Below are 16,870 nucleotides of genomic sequence, written 5' to 3'. Positions count from 1 at the left end.
AGGCACCCCCCCGGGAGGTTAGGGTTAGGCTAGGGGGAGGCAGGGTTAGGGTTAGGCACCCCCAGGGGGGACTTAGGGTTAGGCACCCCCCCCCGGGGGACTTAGGTTTAGGCTGCGGGAAAATGGGGGGTTAGGGTTAGGCACTTAGAGGGGGGATTAGGGTTAGGCACTTGGGGGGGAGGTTAGGGTTAGGCACCCCTAAGGAGGGTTAGGGGGTTAGGTTAGTTTGTACTTACCTATCCACGATCGGGATTTCCAGCGCTGTCGGGCTTCCGCTGCTGGGAACTCTGCTGATGTCGGTCAGGCGCTGCCGGGAATCGAGTCGAGAATCGAACCATGCGGCCGGCGGTATTTCATACCGATTCCCTAGTATGCAACCCCTTCAGTGTCAGGCAACACCTTCAAAATAAATCAAAACAGGGGATCTCCCATAGTGAAGTATAGTCAATTTATTTCACATAAGAGAAAAAGGTACATGAAATTACAGTAAATATGAGTAAAATGGCAGCGTACCATAATAAACCTTTTCAGAAAGGCACAGTGTAAAAGCAATAGGGGTATTATTGCTCCCCAAAAGCAGTTCACCTTCCCTGTTTGGTGACAGGTTCCTTCACCGATTCCTAGGTAATGGCAAGCTCCCACAGGTGACCAACGCGTTTCAGCTTAAAAGCCTTTGTCAAGGTATCTGTTTGAGTTACCTCAGAGGAAGAGCGCTCTGTTGTATATTTACACCTCATAATATTATTTGCTTCATCTAGTTAAGGCCAAAAGGTTGTATCCAGCTAGCTGGCCGACTAAGCTAAGTGACACAGTGGGCGGCACTAACATGTGGCAGTTCAGCTTCTAATTTCCAACACGGATACAGTGTGTTATACAGTTTGGGTTGGATACACCAATAGTGCACTTACTGTAACAGCAGTGTCGGCAGAGCGGGGTTGCTGATGGTGTCCTCAGTACATGGTGTCCTCAGTGAAGGGTACCGGTGATGTCGGCAGTCCGGGGGTGCCAACGGTGTCTTTAATGCAGGTTTGCTGGATGTGTCAGCAGTGTGGGAGTGCCAGCGGTGTCTTTAGTGCAGGTTTGCTGGCTGTGTCGGCAGTGTGGGGGTTGCTGGCGGTGTCCCCAGTACATGGAATGGCAGTGCTGCGGTGCTGGCAGTGTTCTCAGTGAAGGGTACCGGCAGTGTCCTCAGTGCAGGTTTGCTGTGTCGGCAGTGCAGGGGTATTCTCAATGCAGGGTGCCGGTGGTGTCCTCAATACAGGTTTGCTGACTGTGTCGGCAGTGCAGGGTTGTTCTCAATGCAGGGTGCCGGCAGAGCGGGGGTGCCAGCGGTGTCCTCAGTGCATGTGTGCTGACAGTGTTGGCAGTGCAGGGGTGCTGGTGGTGTCCTCAGTGTGGGAGTGTCGGCAGTGTGGGGGGTCGCTGACGGTGTCCTCAGTACAGGGGTGTCGGCAGCGGTGGTGTCGGCAGTGGGAGATGCTGCCAGTGGGGGTGCCGGCGGTGTTGGCAGTGGGGGGTGCCGGCGGTGTCAGGCGGCGGGGGATGGAGGGCGCCATCTTCTTTATCTTCGGCATTTTCAATGGGCTTAACGCTGATTGGCTGAGAGCCATGACAGACGGCTCTCTCAGCCAATCAGCGTTAAGCCCGCTCATTACAAAACAAAAAGGTTTTGCCTCGGGTGAGGGATCCGGGGCAGGCAGGGAGATCCAATCTCTGAGATCCGAACCCGCTCATCTCTAATTTTTAGGGAGATAAAACCGTCTCTTTTTACAGCCCAGCAGATTGGTTTTGGATGTTATTTTCAAACCATTATTAGGCCTAAAGACAGAGGAGGCAAAAGAGTAACCCTGGGCTATGAATCCAACTTTTTAGTTAGTATGATTAGAGAGGCAGGTCTGGTGGATGTGCATGTTCGCCATTTCCAAGACCTCATGGGTTACACTTTTCATAGTGGTATTCGTAGGTCTAGGATTAGACAGGTTTTTTGTTACGGAGTCCAGGAAAACTTTGACTCCAGAGATAAAGCCAGTAGAGTTCTCCGATCACGTTTTTCTGAGTGTTACTTTAAACGCCTCAGAAACCCCTCAGAAAGGGCAGGGCCTTTGGCGTTTGAACTCTGAGTTTGTACAGGAGGAGAGGGTCAGACAGTCCTTTGGAGACTTTTTGTCAATTACAAGAGGCACTTCTGGAGGCTGGCTGGAGTAGATCTGAGTGGTGGGAGGAGTGTAAAAAGAGGGCCCGGAAGTTTTTACAAAGGCTGGTAGCTAGGAAAAGCTTGTAAAAAGTTGCATCTTCCTGGGCTTGAGAAGGAGACTTGATCTCCTGACTACTGAGCGTGGAGATAGTGGGGAAATCTCACAAGTGAAGGCTCAGATGATGTAACACCAGTATAGTAATTTGTCTTCTTTGATTATGGAGCGGGATTATGGGAAATACCACTCACCTGGTCCCTACAAGAGTTGCAGAAGATTGGTTGATCTGAGGGAGGTCCAGGGCCTGTATGATGACCAGGGTACTCTTCGTGAGGATAAGGAAAGTATCTTGGGAGTCATTGGGTTTTACTACTCTTACCTTTTTATCTGAGCAGCCACTTATCAGAAAGAGAGGATGGAGCATTTTCAGAGGGAGACACCTGTGCTTGAAGGGCTTGATCCCTCTTTTGACTCTTTGGGTAGTGATGTCAGGGTGGAGGAAGTCAAGAAAGCCATAGGCAGTCTGTCTATGAAGAAGTCTGCAGGCCCAGATGGATTAACATCTGAATTCTATAAAGTGTTTTCTGTAGAGGGGAAGCAGCTGGGTCCTGAGTCTCCTTTGAGGTTGGTGGCTGATGCAGATGACATCACGCTTGTCCTGTCATATGTGGCAGAGGGACGTGGCATAAAACATCTTATCTGTGAGTACTCTGAAGCTTCATGTTCCAGAATCAACCAGGAAAAGTGTGAGGCTTTCTGGATGGGGGAGGAAAGTGATGAGTTTGCCCTTCCGGACAGCCTCCCCCAAGCCAGCGCAGAGATTAAAATTTTAGCTATAAGATTTGGCCATGGTGATTATGCCACTCAAAGTTGGGAGAAAAGGCTGGAAGATGCTATCAAGAAGGTACAGTCTTGGAGAAAGTGGCAACTTTCTTACAGACAGATGAATGACTTAACTGGTCCCTTTGTTTCTTTATGTGAGTTATGTGTGTTTTTTGACAGAATTTTTGTGGACCAGGATAAACTCTCTATTCTTTCTATTATTATAGGGGAATAGAATCAATCCAGTCAAGAGGGGGATTACTTACATGTTGAGGTAACAGGGTGGCCTGAGTATTGTCAAATCTGTGGTGTTTTTTTACTACTACCTTTATAAAACATAACTTTGGGAGTGTCAGGAACTCCTTTACCGGGTCCCGATGCAGAGCCCAGCCAGCAGCGTTACTTACCTCCGGTCTCTGGTTCATGGGGCTGGGCAGCTGCCAGTCATCTTCACTGCAACGCTCCAGCCACAATGCGTGGGTCTTCCCCTCCAAGCTGACTGGCGTCCCTCGTACAGTATGACATCATCCTCCAGGGCTGCCAGCAGAGTCCTCGGTTCATAGGCACGGCCATTTTGCTGTAGCCAGGGTCCACCAGTGATTCCTGGTTCTTTAGGTAGCTGGGAGTCAGCCACCAATCAGTAACAGGCACTGCATATATAAACCCTTCTTGGATGCTCATTCAGTGCCTGTACAACATCTTCTCAAGTCCTAGTATTTGGCTCCTTATACCTTCAAGTCTTGGACTTTCTAAGTACTTTCGTGTTCTACTCCTTTGTCTAAAGACGCCACTTTGGGTACAAACCCGAAGCACCCAGAGACGCCACTCTGGGTACTAACCCAGAGCACCTAAAGACCCACACCAGCGTATTCCGTCCATATCTCCATGACGCGTCTCAGTGTACTTCACCCGGAGTACGACACACCTTTGTGTACTTAAAAGACCCACACTCTACGCGAGCTAAAGTCATCACAGTCTAGCTGGATACACCTCTCTACCTTTGACTTAGGATTCCCGTCTCAGTTTGCTGGGTGAACCCCGGTGACCCGGACTCAGGATTCCAGTATTTGTCTAGTGAGGATAATCCAGTATCATCTGACTAGTGGCCAGCTTGTCGTGGAGTTTATACACTAGCACCAGTTGTCCTGCTCTGGTACGCTGTTACTTTCTAATCACAGATTCTCAGAACTCACCTGCTAAAGTTATTTCCTTTCATTCTGGACTATTAGTTCTGCTGCTATTCATCATACTAACCAGTTCCCTGTTTCACAATAAAACCCCGTATTCTTTACCATCAACTTGGGTATAACCTTAATTCTCCTATGAGGAAAAGCTATCTGAAACCTCCTCAGCTTCTGCTACCACGGTCCCAGCCCACAGAGGACCTCATTCAGAGTCGGTCACAAGCGCTGATGCGCTCGTAACTGACTTGATGTTTAGTCCTGCGCACGCGCAGTGGCCGCACTGCGCACGCGCAAGCCCCGGAGCGACGGAGAAACTCTGTCGCTCTGGAGCTCATGGAGCTCATTACCAAAGGGGTGGCTGTCGATGTTGATCGACAGCTCGCCCCGTTTGGTAGGCGGGCCGGGGGGGTGGTTTGCAAAATGGAGGCGTTCCTTAACGAACGCCTACCGTTTTGTGGGCGGCCGCACTGACATCATCAGTGATGTCAGTGGGGAGTTTCCTCCTCAAACAGAGCAGGAAGCTCCCTGGGGCTTATAAGTGCCGAGACCCAACCTTAGGGTCTCGTCGTAAGCCCCGATGGTCGCGATGGTAATCACCATTGCGTCCATCAACCTGGTCGGTCGTTAAGCTGTGGGTGGTAACCCACAGCTTAACTAATGACCAGGAGGCCGCACTTCAATAAGGAAGCGGCCGCCCTCATTCAGAACGAGTGGTCGCTTCTTGCGACCGCCTCTGAATGAGGTCCAGAGTCTGATACATCACAGAAGGACATCTTTCCTAGAGTCATGACAGTTTGAACAGACCATATGAATCCTCAACAGGATCAGGCTTCTGGGGCTCAAGCCCTGCATAATCTTACGGCTCGACTGGAGACACAGGAGAATACAGAAGCGCGAGTACTCCAATGCTTACATGAACTCTCAGTTCTTTTAGATCAGCTACAAGTCAGCCCACCCTCTACGGCAGTCGTTTCATCAGTCACCCCAGCAGGTGTTACAAGAACCGCTGAATCTCAGTTACGCCTCCCGACTCCAAAACGCTTTAACGGTAACCCCAAAAATTGCCGTGGGTTTCTTAACCAGTGTGAAGTGTACTTTGAACTTCTCCCACAGAACTTTCCTTCTCCTCGAGCAAAAGTTGCATATATTATTTCCCTCTTGACTGACACAGCGTTGGATTGGTGTATGCCCACTATGGGAGAGGAACGATCCGCTGGTTTTGAACTACCAAGAGTTCATTCGCTCCTTCAAGAGAATATTCGACAAGCCGTGCAAGTCCGTCGCAGCTTCTGTCGACATTCTTCGACTAAAACAAGGGTCTCGCCCTGTTGGGCAATATGTAGTCCAGTTTCAGACAGTAGCAGCCGAGCTACAGTGGAATAACGAAGCTTTGAAAGCTGCCTACTGGAATGGTCTCTCATATCGGCTCAAGGACGAATTGGTCACACGGGATCTACTGGACAATCTAGAAGATTTGATATCTCTTAGTGTCAAAATCGATCTACGTATACATGAACGAGGTATTGAAAAGAGCCGAGGTGACCATCTCAGGAATCATCCACTACCTGGACCTCGCACTTCTACTTCCGGTAACGAAGAGCCGATGCAGGTGAATCATGCCAAATTAACGGAAGAGGAGAAACAGCGTAGATGGCGACAGAATCTATGCCAGTACTGTGCATCCTCAGAACACCTTCTGAATAAATTCCCGTTAAGACCAGGAAATGGATAAACCTAGTCTGTGAGGAGGGAGTCAGACTAGGGGTTCTTGCTGCATCCTTCCCTGATCAAGATTGTTTCATTCCTGTCTTTATCAAAGACATCAAATCTCAATTTTTAGAGTTCTCCGCCCTGATTGTTTCCGGGGCTGCCACAAACTTCATTTTCTCAACCATAGTGCAGCAGCTAGCTGCTACTGTCTGTCTCCTGTCTCACCCTATTACCATCACCGCTGTCAATGTGATACGGATCAATGACGGGATTATCACCCATACAACCAAAGTCCTTAGAATGAAAATCGGAGTCTTACACATGGAACAAATGGAGTTTCTGGTCATCCCAGCTACTACCCATGAAGTAGTCCTTGGACTGCCATGGCTACATTGGCACAATCCGCTTATCGATTGGTCTACTACTCAGATTCTTTCCTGGAGGCCATATTGTCATCAGCACTGTCTAGATCGAGTGGTTCAAGTTGCAGACACCAAGTTTCATCCTTCTGACGCTATTCGTCAGTACCTGGACCTTGCCGACATATTTTCAGAGCAAGCGGCCGATAAACTGCCACCTCATCGGCCTTGGCATTGTCCCATCGACCTGATGCCTGGTAAAATGCCTCCTCTGGGTCATACATATCCTCTGTCGATTCCAGAAACCCAATCCATGTCTAAATATATCCAAGAAAACTTGCATATGGGATTTATCCGACCTTCCTCATCTTCTGCCGGTGCTGGGGTTTTTTTTGTCAAGAAAAAAGATGGAGGAATACGACCATGCATCGACTATCAGAGTCTTAACGACATCACCATGAAGAATAAATACCCCTTGCCCCTCATCATCGAGCTCTTTGACCGGGTTAATGGTGCCCGAATCTTCTCTAAACTAGATCTCAGAGGAGCTTATAATTTAATAAGAATTCGAGAAGGTCATGAGTGGAAAACCGTGTTCAACACCCGGGATGGGCATTACGAATATCTAGTAATGCCCTTCGGTCTCTGTAATGCTCCCGCGGTATTTCAAGAGTTAGTCAACGAGATCTTTTGGGATGTTCTTTATCAGTTCGTCATTGTCTACTTGGACGGTATTCTGATTTTTTTTTTTAAACAATAATTTTTATTGCATTTTTTTTCGTTTTTGTAAACAAAAAAATGGGCGGAACAGAAATAAAAAAGGGAAAAAAGTACAGGGGGGGGAACAGGCAAATAGCATAGAATAAAATCAAGACGACATATTAAATACAAAACAATATCAAATCCGTGTATGACATACATAAGCAGTAGGGAACATTCTACATCTTTAACTCTTTAATGGCCAAACCCAGACATCAACCATAAAAGGATCCCCAGAGACTCAATGTGCAGTAGCAGAAAGGGCTGGGCCCACTGAGGTGTACTCATGCCAGCTGAACCACTTTATCATCGGAGAGTTAGCAGAAGGGGAGTAGGTGCAATTTAAAGTTTCCAACAGAAAACTATAATTTATTTTGGACTTAACTAAGGAAAGGGGAGGAGGTTTGCCCTGCTTCCAGAACTGAGCAATGGCTGCCCTGGCGGCAATAAAAACATGACTGATAAAATATCTATGTTATACTGGGACATCATCCTGAAATACATGTAAGAGGGCAGTGGAAGGTGACAAAGATAGACGCAACCCAGTGACCTCCAGCAACAGATCCTCTACCTCCAACCAGAGAGGCCGTATAGCTGGGCCATTCCAAAAAATATGGAAAATGTCACCAACTTGTCCACATGCTCGCCAACATAGATTAGATTGGGAAGACCATATTTTGTGCAGTCTATCTGGGGTCAAGTAAATACGATAAAACAGTTTCATAAACATTTCAATATGTGAAATACATCTAGACATTTTATGAATGGAAAAAAAAAGTTGGGACCAAACATGCGAGTCTAGACAAATATTTAGGTGATGTTCCCATTTCAAAATGGCTAGTGACTTGTCTGGTTCTCCTGCTGTAAGTATTACAGAGTACCAAAAAGATATACCCCCTTTTCGAGCCAAGACACACGAGAAAAAACATGGGAGGGGACTATACCACTCGAGCCTACCAAAGATGGAAAAGACTGAAGCCAGTGTCTAACCTGGAGAAATTTATAAAAATCTCTAGAGGGGACAGAAAAACTAGCTTGAATTTGAACAAATGAAAGCAGAGTGTTATTCATAAAAAGGTCACGGAGGGTGCGTATACCATTAACATACCAGGAAAATAAGTTTACATTTGGGATTAAATACGATAAACCTGGAATAGAAAGGTTGACAGATGGCAAATTAAACTGAAGGATGGCAGATACGCTGTCCCACGCTTTAAGAGAAGCTAGTGTAGCCTTGGACATGTATTTTAAAGAGATTCTAGAACTGGGTGGAATCCAGAGTAGGTCATAGAGGGGAAATTTACCCAGTATATTGCTTTCCAATTTTACCCAAGCTTTAGGGTTAGGAACCGTCGACCAATCACTGATCTGATCTACCAAGCACGCAGTTTGATAGATGCTAGATTAGGATAGGCCAAGCCCCCAGACGATCTAGACATCATAAGGTATTTCCTAGCCAGTCTAGCTCTTTTATCATTCCAAATATATTTCTTCAGCGCTGCATAAAATCTGTTCAACCATGAGAAAGGAAGGATCCTAGGGATTGAGCTAAATAAATATAGGAGTTTAGGAAGGAGAGTCATCTTGACGGCTGCCATTCTGCCCATCCAAGAAACCTCATAGGGTCTGATTCAGAGCCGGACGCTATTTGCGGTCGTTCGTTCACAAAAAAGGGGTGGCTATTCAAATGAACCGTTCGCTCTTTGCGGTCTGTTCACGCCTCTATGTCTGAACGAGCGAACAAAACATGCGGTCGTAATTTTGGAAAAACGCCCCCTGGCCGCTCGCACCATACGTCATGTCCGCTATTTATTAGATTAATCGAGTACATCGAACAGCGTATGAACTGCTCGCTATTCTTGTGGTTGGTTTTTCCTACCACTATATTGCGAGCAGTTCTGACTATAAAACAACCAGGTGACGTGGTCAATGAAGCTCCTGTATTAATTATGGACACCCATAAAATGCCCGTTTTGACCTTTAAGCACGCCTGCGTTCTGAATTCCACTCCCCGTTTTCAAGCACCTTTCCCTGTTACCACCCACATACGCCTCCTCCTGTCACTCAAAACAGCAGGCATTCGCTATTTAGCGAACAAAGATTTTCGGCCGCACTGACTGGTTCGCGCATGCGTATTAAAATCCGTACGCATGCGCAGATGTGCGAACAGCGCTCATAACGAACGAGCTGCCGCTTACGAGCGGCTCTGAATGAGGGCCATAGTTCATCCAATCTTTTGTGAAAGCAATAAAGTGATTTAACAGTGGGTCAGAATTATATTGACAATGACAATGAGATACCCAAATAGCGAAGAGAGTGGGATTGCCACTTATAATTATAGCGTGATTTAAGGGAAAGTAGGAGCTGGGGTGGGACATTAAATGCTAAAACCTCTGTCTTAGAAACATTTAATTTATAATAGGAAGCCGCAGAGTAATCATGAAGCAGCTGTTGTATGATTGGAAGAGAGGTCTCTGGATGCGTAACAAACAGAAGGACGTCGTCCGCAAAAAGACAAATCCTATGATGAGACCCATTTATAAGGGGGCCATGAAGGAGAGAGGAGGTACGAATATGTTCTGCTAAAGGTTCTATTGCTAGCACAAAAATTAAGGGTGATAGGGGGCAGCCCTGTCTGGTACCATTAGTTATAGGGAACAAAGGAGACAGGAAACCATTGCCAAATACACGTGCTCCAGGTGAACTATAGAGAGCAAGAATGGCATCTAGGAACCGACCTCTAAAACCAAAAATTTGAGTACGGCTCTCACATAACCCCAGTGTAGCCTGTCGAAGGCCTTTTCAGCATCTAGTGAGAGTGCCAGAAGCTGGTCTCCTATCTGTGTGAAATGCTCAATAATGTTAAGGGCTCTTCGTGTGTTGTCTGGAGCTTGTCGACCCATTACAAAGCCTACCTGATCTGGATTGATTAGACTAGGGAGCAGCGGATTCAATCTATTAGCTACCAATTTTGCATATAATTTGATATCCGTGATATTCTGATTTTTTCAAGTGATCTCCATACCCACCAACAACGTGTCAAATAAGTTTTGCTCCATTTGCGTGTCAATCACCTCTTTGAAAAATTGTCAAAATGTGTTTTTGAGGTTCCCACCATAGCATTTCTTGGATATGTGATCTCAGGTTCAGAGTTGCGCATGGATCCCGAGAAACTCAAGGCTATCCAGGATTGGGTAATGCCCACCTCGTTGAAGGCTATTCAGAGATTCCTGGGTTTTGCAAATTATTACAGGAAGTTCATCAAGTCTTTCTCCACCATTGTGGCGCCTATCACGTCTATGACCCGAAAGGGAGCAAAACCAGCTGATTGGTCTCCGGAAGCCCTCCTAGCTTTTCGGACTCTCAAGCAAGCTTTTTCCTCTGCACCAATTCTTTTACAGCCTGAGAGACCCTTTTTCCTGGAGGTGGATGCATCAATTTACGGAGTGGGAGCAGTCTTGTCTCAGACATCTCCAGATGGGAAGCTCGTGTCCTGTGGGTTCTTTTCCCATAGATTCTCCCCAGCTGAGAAAAACTATTTCATCGGAGACCAGGAACTGTTGGCCATTAAATTAGCTCTAGAAGAATGGAGATATTTGTTAGAAGGCGCAAACATACAATTACCAGTTATAAAGACTGAAAAAATCTCCTGTATCTGAAATCGTCTCATTGCGTGAATCCTCGCCAGGCCTGCTGGGTGCACTTTTTCTCTCATTTTGACTTTGTTTTGAAATACCGCCCAGGATCTTTAAATGTCAAAGCCGATGCCATTTCCAGGTCTATGTTAGAAGAGGATGAGCAAACCTCCATGCAGGAGTATCCTATTGTCAATCCCTTGGCCTTCGCAACCACTGATGTTTCTCCTACTCTTCCTCAAGGAAGAACTTTTGTTACTCCAGAATTACGGAACAAATTGCTATCCTGAGCTCATGACTCTCTCTTTTCCGGACATTCAGCAGTACGTAAAACGTATTCTTTTCTGCAACAAAAGTATTGGTGGCCCTCCATGAAAATCAATGTATAAGAATTTATACGATCTTGTTCTAAATGTGTTTTGCATAAAAGTTCACGACAATCTCCTGCAGGGTTACTCCACCCCCTATCGATTCCAGTCAAACCCTGGTCACATCTGTCGATGGACTTTATTACTGACCTACCAGAGTCCAAGGGATTTACTGTCATCTGGGTGATAGTGGACCGTTTCACTAAAATGGCCCACTTTGTCCCTCTGCCACGTCTTCCTACTGCTGCAACATTGGCATGACTCTTCATTAAAGAAATCTTTCGTTTACATGGACTGCCTCAGGAAATAGTGTCAGATCATAGAATTCAATTCGTGGCCCGTTTCTGGAGAGCTCTGTACTATACAGATTAAGTTACAGTTTTCCTCTGCCTACCACACACAGTCGAATGTTCAAACTGAGAGGGTAAATCAAGACCTGGAAACTTTCCTCAGAATATATTTATCCTTTTTCAAGATGACTGGGCAGACTTGATACCATGGGTGGAGTTCGCCCACAATTTCCATTACCATTCATCTACAGGGGTGAGTCCTTTCTTCACCAACTACAGGTTACATCCATGCATCCCTGAGTTCTAGTCTTCACCCACTGTGGAATTTCCCGCTGCCAGTTCTGCATTATGACATTTTGTGCAGATTTTGAGACAAGTTCAGCTGTCCCTTACGAAAGCATAGTAAGAAATAGTTTCACAGTAACTACTGGAGACTGGTGTCCTGGTGCTAATTGGGTAGAAGCTATAATGTACTTATATACTAGTAAACCTAATATTACTGCTAGTTCATACAGCCAGTTACTCCTCTGGCAAAAAAACTACTTATAGATCGACGCGTTTCGCTCTTATCCAAGAGCTTTTTCAAGAAGAAAAAAAGCTCTTGGAAAAGAGCGAAACATGTCAATCAGGGATATTGCCCACCTACTCCTTGTTGTAGATAGAGATGGATCTCCCAACCACTGTGTTCCTTTACCACACACCGGGAATTGGATTTAGCGTTGGGCACTTGGGCTCCCTTGCTACACACCAGGTTTCTGATCTTACATCCAGACTCAGCAGCCAGAGCAATTACCATGTACCCTAATCAGCACAGCGTGCTGCACACACACAGGAGGCAGGCTAGACGCACGGTCAGCCGGAGGAAGGATCGGAGACATGAGCTGACACAAACCCAGTGTGCCCGCTCCTTTTGTGGTGGACAGAGATAGAAGGGCTATGGGCAGTGTGAGTTCTGGACTTATGGATATATTTGTACAGTGTGCCGCAAACCCCGTCATTGCCAATTGGAAGTATAGAGGTGAGAGGCACTGCAGGCCTCCTACAAAATGGCACGCAAAGAACATAACACAGTTGTTAGCACCCTAAGATAATAGGTTGCTATTGGGAACTCCGTGTACTAACAAAGATCCAACCGGTGAGCAAATAAAAGTCAAGAATTTTTACTATTGAAAGATCAGTACATAAAGAGACATTGTTATTAATTGAATTGCAACAACCAGCTGGTGAGCATATAAGTATCAATTTTGTATCTACTAGATTAACCACATTCACACTATCAGATGTTACTGGTTAGATGTTGAGCTATCCAAGAATATTAGTATTTTAGAGAATTGTATTGTTATATGTATTAATTAGAAAATATGTATTAAATCTATTTTATAAGGAAGCCTTTGTGTCAATCGAACATATTATATAAGGTTACTTAATATCTGACATTTGCGCAGTTCACTAGAAGGTTTTTTCCTTGAGAAAGCATCACAGAACTACAAAGTCTTTGCAGATAGAAAACGTTCCGCTCTAGAAGCTTGATTGCTCATAATTGGAAAAACCCTCTTCCACCAACCTCTCTGCCCTAAAATCACAAATCCGACATATAGCGGAAATGGAAAATATTACCTACTATCTTCATGATAGAGGCTATATATTTTCTCAAATATGGGCTCCATGGCTCTCATACGACAGCGCTTCACTGCTTCTGCTCCCTGCGCTCACTACCCATATGTGATTCATGCGCGGTGGTTGTGTCTGTTCCCCCCAATCCGACTTCTCTATGCAAACCTCCCTAATTAACTAAATATTCTCCTCTCCTGCTCTCCAAATAGCACGTTTATCTTTCTACCTTCTAATACTTGTTGCCCAACATTTGGCATTTCCTATGATATTTTGCTTCTCTTGATAGTCCTGTTCCCAACCCTCCATTACCCTCCGAACCGCTCTGCTGACCCCTCCCCCCTATATGCTTATTATTTACTTTATTGAAACAATGGCTCATGTATACTGGGGCTGATTCAGACCCGCTCGCAAGCGGGTCGATGTTTGCTCCCTGCGCATGCTCCGCCTCCATCACCAGTGATGTCAGTGGTGCGCTTCCTGCTCTGTTTAGAGCAGGAAGCTCACTGGGGCTTGCGGGAATGAGACCCTACCACAAGGGTCTCGTCGTAAGCCCTGATGGTTGCGACCATCGTGACCATCACCTGGCCGCTCGCAAAAGCTGTGGGTGGTCACCCACAGCTTAGCAAGCAGCCAGGAGGCCAGCTCCATAAAAAAAAAAAAAAAACGCCCTGATTCAGAGCGAGCACTGTTCACTATATTTGTGTTTTTCTATGTTACTTCTCTGTGAGCTTTCTAAAAAAAGAATTAAAAAAAAAAAAGAATGAAAACATTCCACTGTGCCCCAGTTTTCCCCTGGTGATCGTGTGTGGCCTTCAGCTAAGAATTGGAGACTCAGGGTGACCACCATGAAATTCGCCCCTTGGTTCATTAGGCCATTCCAGATTGAACGGGTCCTTAACCCTGTGGTGTGTAAATTACACCTTCCTTCTAATCTGCGAATTCCCAACACTTTTCATGTTTCTTTACTCAAGCCATTAATACTGATTTGTTTCCATGCCAAGATTCCCACGACACCACCAGTGCAGACTGTTCGAGGAGTGGAGTTTGAGGTCATGAAGATCTTGGATTCCCATTGGTACCAAGGACGTTTACAATATCTTGTGGATTGGAAAGGGTATGGCCCGGAAAAAAGGTCCTGGATCAAGGCTACAGATGTACATGCTCCTAGGTTGGTGCACAACTTCCATTTGAGATTTCCACAGAAACCTAAGGGGCGTCCGGAGTCCGCCCTTAAAAGGGGGGTACTGTCTGGAACTCCTTTACCGGGTCCCGAAGCAGAGCCCAGCCAGCAGCGTTACTTACCTCCAGTGTCCGGTTTGTGGGGCTGGGCAGCTGCCGGTCATCTTCGCGACAACGCTCCAGCCGCAAGGCGCGGGTCTTCCCCTCCACGCTGACTGGCGTCCCTCGTACAGTATGATGTCATCCTCCATGGTTGCTGGTGGAGTCTTCGGTTCATGGGCACGGCCATTTTGCTATAGCTGTGACGGTCAACCAGTGATTCCTGGTTCTCTAGTCAGCTGGGAGTCAGCCACCAATCAGCAACAGGCACTGCATATACAGGGGTGTAGAGAGCCCTGCCGAGCCCAGGTGAATATGGGGGTGTGGCCTAAACGTGGGAGGCGTGGCCACGCCCCCTAGAGCAAAAATAAACAACCACACTTCTGCAGTGCCACGAAGGGGGGCGCTGTGAGCCCCTCAGCCCGGCGCAAAGTAGTATATGTGCCTGTATTACACCGGGAGAGAACAGTAGTATATGCGCCTGGTTACACCAGGAGAGAACAGTAGTATATGTGCCTGGGTTACACCAGGAGAGAACAGTAGTATATGTGCCTGGCTTACACCAGGAGAGAACAGTAGTATATGTGCCTGGCTTACACCAGGAGAGAACAGTAGTATATGCACCTGGGTTACACCAAGAGAGAACAGTACTGTATGTGCCTGGGTTACACCAAGAGAGAACAGTAGTATATGCGCCTGGGTTACACCAGGAGAGAACAGTAGTATATGAGCCTGGGTTACACCAGGAGAGAACAGTAGTATATGCGCCTGGGTTACACCAGGAGAGATCAGCAGTATATGTGCCTGGGTTACACCGGGAGAGAACAGTAGTATATGTGCCTGGCTTACACCAGGAGAGAACAGTAGTATATGTGCCTGGCTTACACCAGGAGAGAACAGTAGTATATGCACCTGGGTTACACCAAGAGAGAACAGTACTGTATGTGCCTGGGGTACACCAGGAGAGAACAGTAGTATATGTGCCTGGGTTACACCAGGAGAGAACAGTAGTATATGTGCCTGGGTTACACAGGAGAGAACAGTAGTATATGTGCCTGGCTTACACCAGGAGAGAACAGTAGTATATGTGCCTGGCTTACACCAGGAGAGAACAGTAGTATATGCACCTGGGTTACACCAAGAGAGAACAGTACTGTATGTGCCTGGGGTACACCAGGAGAGAACAGTAGTATATGTGCCTGGGTTACACCAGGAGAGAACAGTAGTATATGCGCCTGGGTTACACAGGAGAGAACAGTAGTATATGTGCCTGGGTTACACCAAGAGAGAACAGTAGTATATGTGCCTGGGTTACACCAGGAGAGAACAGTAGTATATGAGCCTGGGTTACACCAGGAGAGAACAGTAGTATATGTGCCTGGGTTACACCAGGAGAGATCAGTAGTATATGTGCCTGGGTTACACCGGGAGAGAACAGTAGTATATGTGCCTGGGTTACACCAGGAGAACAGTAGTATATGTGCCTGGGTTACACCGGGAGAGAACAGTAGTATATGTGCCTGGGTTACACCGGGAGAGAACAGTAGTATATGTGCCTGGGTTACACCAGGAGAGAACAGTAGTATATGTGCCAGGGTTACACCAGAAGAGAACAGTAGTATATGTGCCTGGGTTACATCAGGAGACATCAGTAGTATATGTGCCAGGGTTACACCAGAAGAGAACAGCAGTATATGTGCCTGGGTTACATCGGGAGACATCAGTAGTATATGTGCCTGGGTTACACCGGGAGAGAACAGTAGTATATGTGCCTGGGTTACACGGGGAGAGAACAGTAGTATATGTGCCTGGGTTACACCAGGAGAGAACAGTAGTATATGTGCCTGGGTTACACCAGGAGAGAACAGTAGTATATGTGCCTGGGTTACACCAGGAGAGAACAGTAGTATATGTGCCTGGGTTACACCAGGAGAGAGAACAGTAGTATATGTGCCTGGGTTACACCAGGAGAGAGAACCGTAGTATATGTGCCTGGGTTACACCTTGAGAGAACCGTAGTATATGCGCCTGGGTTGTACATGTCTAGACATTGTTATTAACAACTAAAAAAAGTTGCATTTACCATGTAAAAGGAAATGTATAAACAAGATGCAAAGATAACATTAAAGTGACCCCACGTGTACAGATGCCATTATGGGGGTTATAGTGCACATATAGATAGGCTTACCATACTATCCCTTTAAACCGGGACACTCATGAATTACACAGGTTCTGTGGCTGATTAGTACCAGGTGAAATGCAGGCTTGGAGTCAGCCAGCCACAGAATCTGTGTAATTCATGAGTGTCTCGGTTTAAAGGGAGTGTATGGTAAGCCTACATACTGTATAGTCCACAGGTTCCCAAACTCGGTCCCCAGGACCCCAAACAGTGCATGTTTTTCAGATCTCCTCACAGAATCACAAGATAAATAATTAGCTCTAACCTGTGGATCTTTTAAAATAGGTTAGTAAGTCATGAATGCACCTGTGCACCTGCTAGGTAACCTGGAAATCGTGAACTGTATGGGGTCCTGAGGACCGTGGTTGAGAACCACTGTTCTAGAGGATAATAGCTCTGATTGGTTGCTATGGGCAACAACTCCACTTCTAAAAACCCGCACTTTAGTAAATATGCCCCTTACACTCATTATTTGTAAAG

Source organism: Taudactylus pleione, unplaced genomic scaffold (genome assembly GCF_031769625.1).
Source record: "Taudactylus pleione unplaced genomic scaffold, aTauple2 ptg000549l, whole genome shotgun sequence".
Taxonomy (NCBI): Eukaryota; Metazoa; Chordata; class Amphibia; order Anura; family Myobatrachidae; genus Taudactylus; species Taudactylus pleione.
This window is presented reverse-complemented; position numbering follows the sequence as displayed.